The following is a 13,469-nucleotide window of genomic DNA, read 5'->3' on the forward strand; positions in this document are numbered from 1 at the left end:
TTGCATTTTAACATTTTTAACGTGTTGTTCATTTGATAAGGACCTAAACCAAAGGTCGAAACGTAATGAGGAAGATCTAATAAATTATATTTTTTGCCCAGTTTGGTCATCTACAATTTTTTTCAGAGATTTTCATCCTTGTGTTTATTAAAACATATAATAAAAGGAGGTAAACGGACTGAGGGTTGCATCTACATTTTTTGATACTTCTACAGTCTAATAATGGAGGGACACAACCTGTCCAAAAAAATTATAATTAAATTTTATGGAATGAATTTTCTGTAATTAGTTATTGCTTAATATTTTATTTACATGATTTCATAAATTATGAATTTATTTATAAAAATGTTTTATTTAAAGCATATTTGTTGTACTTTGTTTTAAAAATAAAGTGAAATTTTGTTTTCAAATCAATAATAATGCATTTAATCAATATTATGTAACAGCGGCTTATCGCGAGCGTCGGACTGCTCAATCGGGATCAAAGCTCGTGAAAGGATCGACAGAACTCCGTGGGTTTTAATACTGATAAGACCGTTTATTCATGTAAACAATCACACTGCAGTAATATACAATAGTATATTGTGTATCAAGTACGGAAAGTTGACAATTGGTCACGAGTGCGGGGGATAGATGCACGAGCCGAAGGCGAGTGTGACCACCCCACACGAGTGAACAATTGTCAATCCGCACGTGATACACATACTATTTTGTATTACGAGTGCAGGCAAAGTGGCTTTGTGCGCCTTTTCTGTGCGCGAGGTGGCCAATCGCACGCCGCCATCTTGCGGCGGCACGGTGCGGGAATAGCCTGCGTTCAAAGTCATTGTCGTATGCAGCCCGCGCTCTGATTCTATTTATTATGTTACTTGCATTCTAAGTATATTTTGGCTTTGGCCGTGGGCAATGACTTTGAACGCAGCTCAGCCGTAGGCAATGGCTTTGAATGCGGCTTATTCACTCACCGCGTCGCCGCTAGATGGCAGCGTGCGAAATCGGCCGCTTTCGACACAGAAAACACGCACACAAAGTGCCACTTTGCCTGCACGTGTAATACAAAATATAATCCAAGCGCGAGTATACGATATTTCAAAATATACTTAGAACGCAAGTAACATAATAAATAGAATCAGAGCGCGGGCTGCATACGACATAAAATCACAGCGCGAAGATTATATAACACGCAATATGCGCAGGGCGCGAATAACATACAATCAAAACTGAATAGAATCAGCGCGCGAACCGCATAGGACGCATACGACATAAAAACGCGAATAGTCTATAATACAGAATATACTCAAAACGCGAGTAACATACAATCAAAACAGAATAGAATCAGAGCGCGAACCGCATAGGGCGCATATGACGTAAAATCAAAGCGCGAAGATTATATAATACAGAATGTACTCAGAACGCGAGCAACCTACAATGTAAACAGGGTACGGATGCACCGGCGCGTGGTATCGTAGGATAGATCGGATGCGATCCCGGTGTGTAGGCGCATTTTCCCGACGGACAGAATCTGCCGTTGACAGGTGTCAAGGCGGGTCTCAAACGCGGAGGTGGGGAAACCGAGACTGATGGCCGCGGGGCCACTTTCAGGGTTAGCGTCAAACGCGTAGGTATAAGAAGTCAGGGGGCGTAATAGTTACGCGTAAGAGGCGCGTTGAACAGCGGGATGGGGTACGGCGCGTACCCCCACGCGAGACGGTCGGTTGGGTAGATGCGAGAGAGTGGGCGGTGCGTCGCGGAAATTGCGAGAGGATTCTCTCGCGGGAAAATTTCGTGTATTCTCCAGTTAAATGCAGTTTCGGCGTGCCACCACCGAACTGCAGGTAGTAAGATGCACCGGCTGTCGCGTTGGCGCGACACAAGCGGCGGGTCTCCACTCGAGAGCGGCCGGTTGCAGTCAGGAAAGGCTTATTTGGAGAGAAAGAATGTCGATCGGCCCCGAGACAAACTCGGAAGAAGCAGAGTACGCTTCTACTCCAGGTGCCGACGGCAAGATGGCTCTCAGGGTGTTCGGCGGTCTCCCGGGTGCTGAGAAAGCTCAGCAGAGGCAGAATACGCTTCTACCTCAACTCCGGGCACCGGTCTCGGAGATCCGGATAGTTTCGGAATCGAAGACAGAGTGTCTTTTTCTAGGATCTAAACTATCTTTTATACGCGCGTGACAACGGTACATCGGCGCAACGGCGGCGTTCGACTGGTTTCGGTGGCCGTCGGGCGCGCTCGGCTTCGTGCCGTTTAACGCGATAATAGAATAATTGTTGCGCCGTTTTATCGGCTTTGTGAAAAATAATTATGGGATGCAAAGTGCCTGCCGCACTGCCCGGCTGATGTTCGCCGAGCGCGGCCTTCCGACAGTCCGTCGGGACGATGGGGGGCCATCGTTACAATTTATTACAAAATATAAATTACTGTGAAAATATAATTGTATTAATTCAAGAAATATTTATAATTTATACGTTGATTGGCTTTGATAATATTTTTTAATTTTATATTTCTTTTTATTTTATTAACCGTTCTTGATTTTCTTAGATTTTAGTTTAAGATTGTAATTCTAAAAAATTTTTTATTTGAGGATTGATGTTTTAAGCGTTATATTTGCGTTAAAAATAAGTCGATTCATAGAATATTAGCTTATTAGTTTATTTGCATTATTATGTACATAATTTTTTATTATTAATTGATTGAGTTTAATGAGTCTTTATAATAACAATTTTCTGTATGACATTTTCTTAATTCTAATTTAATTTTTTGTATGTAGTCTGAAGAGGATCTAAGTTGTGGTCAAAACGTAACGTAACGTTGAATAAATAATTTTTACCAGTAGCCAGATAGTCGAAGTCCATTCTTACCTTGTTTTATTATCACTAGCGATAGATTCACATTTTTGTATTAATTCAATTGTAGCTTTCTTCAAATAAGTATTTATTTTTTTCAATTATTAAGGTATTACAAAAATTCATTATTTTTTGCATTTGTTTGTAAAAATCTATTGTATTAAACATTAGTATTTTTTGAAATTATTGCTGTAATGTAAAAAATACTACTTTTATACAATTATCATTGATTTGAATAAATTTATATTTTACGCAACAGTCATATGTTGCTTCAATTATGGTATTATTGCAGCAATAAATTCCCTAGAGAGGAAGCATAATCCCGCTAGTGCTGACTAGTGTAGCTAACTAATGCCTAAAAAACTTATTTATTACGACAATAATACCACAATTTAAGCGATGTGAACTTGGAACCCGACTTTGGAAAAAATAAAAATTTATGATATATATTGTTTGCACTTTGTTTGTACCTATTTACACCGCTCTTTATTTCAATTGTACCTCAAAGGGTTAAAAAATACGAAGGGTTAAAAATAATCAAAACCTAACTTTAAGATATCTTAATTTTTTTAACGCCGGAATTTTCCAAATAAGAGTAAGACCAAACTATCATTTTTAAGGATATTTGAAATCAGAAAACGGATACTGCTTCGTACTCGTTTGTACCCATTTGTATCGCTTTTTGTTTTGTATATACCCCTACGGGGGTTAAAGTACCAAGTTTTTAAAATATTATATTGAAAACTCGGTACTTTCACCTCCGTAAAGGTACAAACAAACCAAGAAGCGTTTACGGGTACAAACGAGTACGAGTAGGAAGTAGTATCCGTTTACAGAATTGAAATATCTTAAAAACTAGCAAAGTTATCCTTTTCGCGAATTTTAAATACCTCGTATTTCCACCCCCGTGGGAATACAAACGAAATGGAAAGCGGTACAAACGGGTACAAACGATTCTCTGTTGAATGGCGTTAAAAAAATTAAGGTATCTTAAAGTTGGTTCTATTTTTAACCTCTTGTATTTTTTAACCCTTTGAAGTACAAACAAAATAAAGAGCGGCACAAACAGGTACAAACGAAATACAAACGATATATGTTATGAATTTTTATTTTTTCTAAAGTCGGGTTCCAGGTTCACATCGCTCTCTAATCTACCTCACATTCCGTTCTCGGTTTTTTCAGCAAACTCGTGATTCGACGAGCCGATCGTTCAATCGAGTTTCAGCCAATCCGCGTATTTCTTTTTTTTTTATATTTCACTTAATTTCGTCATTTCGGCCGCAAATACCATAAGTCAGTCTTGCGCCTGCTACTGCCCGCCAAGCACTCGCTTTTTGAGTTGAAGACTTCGATGCGATTCTCTCTCAGTTATCCGTCGGATACATACTCGATATTTATATCAAAACTGTGATTTGAATAATCAATCTAATTGTTTGAAACAATTGTGTTTATCAAATTGTGAAGCATTTTTTGTGAGTTTTTCTTTTTTTGTACATTTGTGTGAGATCTAAAGTGCTTGTTAAAACTATAAACAATTTTAATTATTCATTATTCTGCACTTTTAGTGAATTTATGGATTCACACCACACACTCTCATTGCTCAGCGCTGTGCATCGCCAGTCATCTTGTACGATGCGATTCAAATCAAAATGGCGCTTCATACATTGTTAATTATTATTAAAATTAACAATGTTTAGGGATGAGGCTTACGAGCGAATGCTAGGATGATAGTTGCAAAAATCAGTCTTGATGCACAAGAAAACTAGTATATTTCAAATTTACAAACATTTTGGTCCTCTACGTGACCATCTTCAGTGGTTACATTACCGAAGACATTAATAAGTTCCTTGCGTGATGTGTAGGTCAAAAAATATAAAATAACATGAAACTGAAAATTTCAGTGCTAGTGTAAGTGTGAGTCTCCTGCATATCCTGGCTCGACAGTAATGTTCGTAGTCTGAACGTTCTTATTCTTAGGAGACTGTCTCCTAAGAACGTAGCAAAGGACCTTTACAATTTGCAGTAATGCCTTTTGGTTTATGTAACGCCCCTGCTACATTTGAACGTTTGATGGAAAAAGTTTTATAAGGAATAATATCAAAAAATGTTTAGTTTATTTAAATGACGTAAATGTTTTTGGAAAAGATTTTAACGAAATTTCAAATTATCTTGAGATAGTATTTTTATGATTATAAAAAGCAAACTTAAAAATTAATCCAAAAAATGTATAATTTTTCAAAGAAATGTAAAGTATTTGGGACATATAATTTCTGAGAGCGTTACTACAGATCCTGAAAAGATTGCCGCCGTGAAAGATTGGCCGACGCCTCATACTAAAAAGCAATTGCGTAATTTTTTAGGGTTTTGCTCATATTATCGTAAATTTGTTAAGGATTTTTTTTTCTAGCTAAACTCCTTTATGCATTAACTGAAAATTAAGTTAAATTTTTGTGGGGCAATGAATGTCAAACAGCTTTTGAAAAATTAAAATTAATGCTATCTTCTTCCCCAATTCTATCTTTTCCAAAGAGGAAGAGTGAATTCATATTGAATACGAACGCTTCTAACATAGGTATCGGAGCAGTACTATCTCAAAAACAGAAGGGAAAAAAGAAAGTTATTGCTTATTTTAACCGAGTGCTTAGTAAAGCTGAATGGAATTATTGCGTTACTCGCCGAGAATTATTAGCAATTATTGATTTGATTAAATTCTTTCGTCATTATCTTTTAGGTCGAAAATTTTTTATTTGGACGGATCATGTTTTGTTGAAGCGGTTAATGTTCTTTAAGGATTTAGGACAGTTAGTCCGATGGTTAGAGAGACTACAAGAATATGAATTTAAGGTAATTCATTGGAAAGGACAGTTTCATAAGAACGCCGATGATCTGTCTAGACGTTTGTACGAGCTGTACGATTGTGGATATTGTGCTAGGGTGGAAAGAAGAAGCGCAGAGGGAACCGAGAGTATGATAGCTCGTATCATTTTAGAAAGAAAAAGTTTGGAAGAATAGCGGAGAAATTAGGAAGAAGTTCAATTATTTTGATTTTTCTTTACAAAAAGAGAACGAGACGGGAATGCGTCTATTTCGTTTCGAGGTAATGGCTCAAAGCGTATCTACTCAAATTTATTGGTTGTACTCGGATGCCTTGATTCTTCAAGAAGGGACCCTTTATAAGAAATGTGAAACCCCAAATTTGAAATCTGATTTCCTTTGACTTATCATTCCTCGGAAATGTGTGAAGGAAATTTTGGAAAAAGTACACAATTCTTCATCAGGAAGACATTTTGAAATAAATCAAACGCTGGAAAAAATTTGCAAACGTTTTTATTGGGTACCGTGCAAACAGGATATCGAAAATTAGTGTAGGTCTTGTAACGTTTGTGTTGCGAAAAAGACTACCCCATAGGAAAAGAAAAATCCCCATTACAAATTTATAATGTTGGGACTCCTTTTGATAGGGTTCAAATGGATATCTTTGGTCCACTTCCGACGACGTTATCTGGGAACAAATATTTGCTTGTAGTTGTAGATTGCTTATTAAGTGGGTAGAAGTCTTCCCTTTGAGGAATATTAGAACAAAGGCAGTGGCAGACATTTTCATCAATAAATTTATCTCTAGGCATGGAGTACCTTTGGAGATTCATAACGATCAAGGAAGAAATTTCGAGTCCAAATTATTTTCGGAGTTAATGGAGAAATTATTTTCGGAATTAGGAAGACGCGAACCACTCCCTTGCATTCTCAATCAGACGGGCAAGTTGAGCGTCAGCATCAAACTATAAATAATTACTTAGCAAGATATATTTCTTCAAATCAAAGAGATTGGGATAGATGGATTTCTGTGTTCCTTTTAGCGTATAGGTCTTCGAAACACGAAGCTACTGGAATGACTCCTGCAGAACTATACTGCGCCAAAGATCTTAAATTACTCGTAGATCTATTACGAGGAAGTCCTCCTAAGCCTCAGAATGAGGAATCGTTGTCAGTAGACAATTTTGTTAGCACTTTAAGAGAAAAATTAGGAAAGATTCACTCAGGAGTTAGCAAAAAAATGAATATAAGATCTTCGAGAGTGAAGAATCAATATGATCGTGAAGTTAGGAAAATTGTTTTTCAGAAGGGAGAGAAAGACTGGTTCTTAGAAGTTGCAAAGTAATTGGATGGGACTTTTCCAAGTTGTTAAAAAATTGAATGGTGTGGTGTATTGTATTCAACGGACACCTAGACATAGGAAGAAGGTAGTGCACGTACATAGGTTAGCTCCTTTTTCTGAGAAAAATTTAGAAAATTGTTTGAATAGATCGGAATCCGAGGAGTAAAAATATGTATAGGTATTCTGTAAAATTGTTACTGCATCGCGGATCGTAGGACAAATGCCGAGGTAGGGCTTAGTGAGTCCTTTCGAAATCGATTGGGTTTACGGTAGATACCCTCCCCCTTCTTCGAAGAATTAATGACACCTGACGTCGAGAAAACTCTGAGGACGACAGAAATACATCGAGAGGAAGGAAACAATGTAAATTTCGAGGGAGCTGTAAAGTCGACAATGGAAAGGAAGGGAGCCTGACCAACTCTTTTCTGTGAAAATGCCGTTAGAAGACCTGCCCTAAAAGAAGATGAAGAAATGGACGAGTAACCCGGTAACCTGCAACAGCAGCTCAGGGAGAACAAGGTACCGTCTAGGAGACGTCTGTAGCAGAGTGTAGATGAATGATTGGATCTACATAGACGTTTTGTTCAGTAACTGGGGCGAGAGTCCAGGGAGTGAAAAAAGTTGTTGGGATCTTAGAATTGGCATCGGATTGCACCAACGATCTCCATTTATTTGATTGTCGGGACGACAATCTGGAAGAAAGAGGGTAGTGTTGCGTCCTCAGAATTCATCCCTTAATCATTTTTGAGAGATCGTCGTCGAGAGATTGTTTAATATTAACTGACGTGCAGTTATTTATTGGCGTCATGATTAGATTTGTACTCGAGCTGTCGTACGGGAGGACGTATTCCGACAGCGATATATGCATACATATATTATTGTATTTCGTTGTAGCATTATATTGGATCGTGATATTAAGCATCATTTTTTTATTACGCAGCTCTCTTTATTTCGGGCGTGAGTGCGAGTGATTTAACGAGATATTGCGAGAGCCGGCCAAGGACGCAACAATATTTTTAGCAAAAAAATGTTTATATCGATAAAAATTCGCTTAAGGACACTCATTTGACATCATTTAGAATATTTCTACAAAAATTCATGACAATCGGGCGTGGGTAGTTTTCGGAAGTTTACTGCGTTTTTTTCGATAGTGCACGAGATACGCTACTGGGACGTGGTCTAACGAGAAAAGATGCGTTTTTTTGAATTATTGGTCCGCTGGAGCGGAAGGTCTCGGGTTCGATTCCCGATTTAGCCGACTTTCGGACCAATATTTTTCTCGCCTATTTCTTTACAGGGAATGTTAAGAGAAGGAACAAGGGGAATTTCTGAGATCCCAACCATAGGATTCAAATTCCTTAGTTTCCAAATTTTCTTTTTTTCTTAATTGTCGCAATAACATCGCGTTTGGCTCTATTGGTCGAGAGGAATGAAGTGTAGATTGTGGTTTAAAAATTAAAGAGCTGACTTAAAAATATTCTTATTATTGCTAAAATATATAATGTGCGCTATCACGATAACGCTTCCAACATTTCGTGCGCTATCGGGACTATGTGTAATTTTTTGTGTGCTATTGGGTAAATGTGCCTATTACTTGGTGCGCTATGGGAATAGTGCGCAATTTACTTTTTGTGCTATCGGGATGTGGGCTATCGAAAATTATTTTAAATTTGACGTATGCTATCGAGCTGTGAGCTATCGCATCGTGCGTTAACAAAACTCTCCTTCTCGGGAAAAGGTGCTCTCAAACGCACTCCTTGCAGATTCCGCCTTGGATAATCACTCCATCACCGGCACGCATTGCTCTTTCGATTCCGAGCTCCTCGACGTACTTCAACAATTCTGGACTCAAGAAGAGATTGTGCCGCAAATTCAAATCACTCTCACACCAAAAGAATCTCAGAATGAGAATTATTTTAAGGCAACGTACTCTCGCGACATCCAAGATCGATTCGTCGTGTGGCGTTCAAAAGGACTGTAAACAATTTCGAAGACTCTCACGCTTTCGCGCTTAAATCACTTTCAGATGGAAAACCGATTCGAGTAAAATTTTGCTTTTAAAGCAGCATATACAGATTTCTTGAAGGAGTATCTCGACTTCGATCACATGCGACTTGTCGCCAACTCGAACTCAGCATAAAGAATTCTTTCTTCCGCATCATGGAGTAGTTCGACGAAAATTTGCGTCAAGCTAGTTTCATGGATCGCAAAAAACAAATCTTGCTCAATGTCATATTTCACATTGGATCAAAATTTCAGACTAATCTCTCAGAAATTCTTTTCCGTTGACGTCGTCATCAATACGTTTTCACTGCGGATATCGAGAAAATATATCGCCAAATTCACGTGCATGAGGATGATTGGCTTCTTCAGAAAAGGTGAGCCATGCGTATCAAAACACCTCAAGAATATCATCTTTGCACGGTGATCTACAGATCGCGTGCGCTCCGTACTTGGCGTTACGTTGCTTACAACAGTTCGCGGTGGAATCAGAAAACTCGCACACATTAGCCGCTGATAATCTTTGTCGCGACATATATGTGGACGACATTCTACCTGGGGCATCAACAATCTCAAAAGCTCAAAAACAAATCCGCCAATTAAATGAGACCTTCACAGCAATCGGATTCAATCTTAAAAATGGATCTCCAATTAATCAAACATTCTCGTTGACATTCCTTCTCAGGATCACGCATCCTCGTCAACTCTTCTAATGGATAATCGTACTAGTTATCACTCTCTTGGATTGAAATGAATCGACATTCTGACAGTTTCTTGGTTTCATCACCATTGCCTCCAAAATCCAACATCGTAACCAAGCGATCGGTACTATGCTTCATTGCATGTTCAATCCTCTTGGCTAGTTCTTTCCGATTATCATCGCCGCCAAGATTTTCATATAAACTCTAGGCTATTCGCCTCAATTGAGATGTGTTAAAATAAATCAAAGCTCTCACATTTTTTTTAAACATATATAGTATATAGTCTATAATATTCCGCGATAGCACGCTCGTACAAGCAGCGCGCTTGACTTTGGCTATATTCCCCCTCTCCGGCATCCGTTCCCTTTGCTGCTGAAAGACGAACGAGATTAGTATAGTATTGCCTTGTCTTGTGTTACGTTCGGCAAGTACGGCGCACGAGAGATAAAGTTTTATTAAAGAGTAAAAACCTTTGTAATTACGACTGTAGAAATCGTTTATTTGACCTACCCACATAACTTTCAACAGGTTATGGGCCCAGGTGACGCGGTCAATAACCGAAACTCAGTGTGTGCGTAAAAGTGAGGTTGTAATTAATTCGAGAGCTAAGGCACAAGCGGTCATTGTTCTCTCGCGCGGCGCTGAACACGCCATCGAAGATCACCGAATTTTCCTCGCTCTCTGAAGCCTTTCCACGTACCTTCTTCTCGCGAACGTCTAATATCTTTCTAAGTGAAAGTCCTCGACACGAAGGCAGACTCAATCGATCTCAAAAACGTGACGAAATTCGACGGCTCGAATTTTCAGCTCTGGAAATTCCAGATAAAAATCATTTTCACGGCAAGCGGCCTTCTGGATATCGTGGACGGAACAACGCCGAAACCCGAGCCTACAGCGGCCACCTACGCAGCGTGGAATGCGAAAAATGCCAAGGCCATGTGCATTTTATCTGCAGTGGAATATTCGCAACTCGAATATTTGATAACCTGTGACAAAGCGGCTGAAATGTGGGCTAAGTTAAGTGCTATTCACGAACAAAAAAGTGCTGCAAATAAATTAACTTTGATGACAAAATTCCACGAATATAAGATGGCATCAAGTGACTCAGTCGCGCAACACGTCACTAAAATCGAGAATATGGCCAGGCAATTAAACGACGTAGGCGAGGAACTATCCGACGTCATGATAATGGCAAAAATTCTCGGCACTCTACCGCAGAAATTCAGCCCACTAATCACAGCCTGGGACAGCGTCAGCGAGGCCAACCAAACTCGAGAGAATCTCATCGAACGTCTTCTCAAAGAAGAAAACCGTCTCAACAACTTCGAGGAAGCAGCAAGCGCACTGGCGGCAATCAAGATTCACGGGAAGGGCGGCGCTGCGCGCGACGTCAACAATTCGAAGAAGGAAGTACCAGGTACGAAGAACACGAAAAATGACAAAAAGGAAATTATTTGTCGTTATTGTCATAAAAGAGGTCACATAGAAAAGAGATGCTACAAGAAATGCGGCGACACCCGAAACAAGAGAGAAGCCAACAATTCGACGAAAGACAACAACACGGCGAATTTCGGTGCTTTTATCGTATCCGATTCTGAGTTCGCGTCGCGTGTGCTACAAGACAATTCGAAAGATGTATGGCTTTTGGACAGCGGTGCTTCAAAGCACATGTGTTTCCGTCGCGAGTGGTTCTGCGAATTAGACGAAAGTTACCGCAAATCTGTAAGTCTCGGAGACGATTCGAAATGCGAAGTTAGAGGACGCGGCGTAATTCTGATAAAAATGTACGTTGATAGCAAGTGGCTTAACGGTAAATTGGAAGACGTATTATATATCCCGTCAATGCGCAGGAATCTCTTTTCGACCGGTGTTTGTACTTCGAAAGGTTACGTCTTGAATTTCGAGTCGGATAATGTTACAATCTTTGGTGATAACTCGATTATGGCCTATGGTATAAAGCAAAATAATAATTTGTTTAGATTATTAATTAAAGTTGATTTTGCGACCGAAGCAAACGCGGCTTGTGTCAACAGCCTAAAGATATGGCACAAATGTCTAGGCCACATAAATTGTCAATCCCTTCGCAAAATGATAAAGAAAAATTTAATTAATGGCGTCTCATTGTCCGACAGCGATAGTTTTTTCTGTGAAAGCTGGCAATCGGGCAAACATCATCATCTACCTTTTAAGTCCAAGGAGAAAAATAACCGCGACAGAAAAATAGGCGAATTCATTCATGCCGATGTATGCGGTCCGATGTCCGAGGTATCAGTTGGAGGTTCGAGATATTTCTTGCTTTTTAAAGATGACAAATTAAGCTTTCGTTATGTCTTTTTCTTAAAGTATAAAAGCGAAACCTTCGAAAAGTTTAAAAAATTTGAACAATTAATTTTCAATAAATTCAGGACGCGGATTAAGACCGTCAGAACTAATAACGGCACTGAATTTTGCAACAAAGAAATGTGTAGCTATTTCGGCCTTCATGGAATTACCCTCGAGACATCAGCACCATATACTCACGAACAAAACGGTCGCGCAGAGAGGGAGATGAGAACGATTGTAGAGTGTGCCCGCACCATGTTGCTCGCTAAAAACCTACCGACGTGTCTTTGGACCGAGTCTGTAAACACGGCCGTGTATGTATTGAATCGTTGCATTTCGACGCAATCACGAGACATTACCCTGTTCGAATTATGGCATAATAAAAAACCTGAGTTGTCACACGTGCGAAAATTCGGTAGTGACGCGTTCGCGCACGTGCCTAAAGAGCACCGGAAGAAATGGGATTCCAAATCGCGAAAGTTAATTCTAGTAGGCTATCAAGGCGAATCTGCTAACTATCGGCTCTTTGATATATCGGCGAATAAAATTATAGTGGCAAGAGATGTCATAATTAACGAAATCTCTGATGATAAGTTAGACACCAGATCCGAGAAAACGTCCATTCAAATCGGTAATCTAATTGAAAATGTTCCCGCATCTGTCGAAAATGTACAAAACAATCCTTCAGAGCCAACAGACGAAACGGAAGAACCGAGACAAACTGATCGCGCTAACACGTATAATCTTAGAGACCGTCGGTCAGTAAAAGTGCCAGAACGCTTCGAGGCGAGCGTCGCGATTTTTAATGAGCCAACGACATTTATCGAGGCGACCACAGGGGAAAACGCGGATCAGTGGAAATCGGCAATTGCGGATGAGCTCGAAGCTCATGAAAAGAATGACACGTGGACCTTGGTCCCTTTGCTCAAAAATCGTAACACAATCGGATGTAAATGGGTCTTTAAAATAAAAGAAAACCCCGCAGAAAACAATATCCGCTTTAAAGCCCGCCTTTGCGCGAAAGGTTTTTCGCAAAAGGCCGGATTAGATTATACCGAAATCTTCTCCCCCGTGGTCCGCTACGATTCGATTCGTGTACTCTTAGCAATCGCCGCATGCGAAAAATTAGAAATAGGTCAATTTGACATTAAAACTGCCTTTATAAATGGAGTTTTAAACGAAGAAATTTATATGCGACTACTGGAAGGAATCGAAACAAGCGACAAAGATATGGTCTGTAAATTAAACAAGGCCTTATATGGTCTCAAGCAGGCAGCGAGATGCTGGAATGAACAATTCCACGATTTTCTGCAACAGTTCAATTTCAAACAAAGCAACGCCGACCATTGTGTATACATCGGTGAATTTGAAAAAGAGAAAGTGTATCTTGCGCTTTACGTGGATGATGGGCTTATACTAACCTCATCACGAAACATTTTAAAT

Source organism: Nylanderia fulva, unplaced genomic scaffold (genome assembly GCF_048542155.1).
Source record: "Nylanderia fulva isolate GAGA-0341 unplaced genomic scaffold, ASM4854215v1 Scaffold215, whole genome shotgun sequence".
In the NCBI taxonomy this organism is placed as follows: Eukaryota; Metazoa; Arthropoda; class Insecta; order Hymenoptera; family Formicidae; genus Nylanderia; species Nylanderia fulva.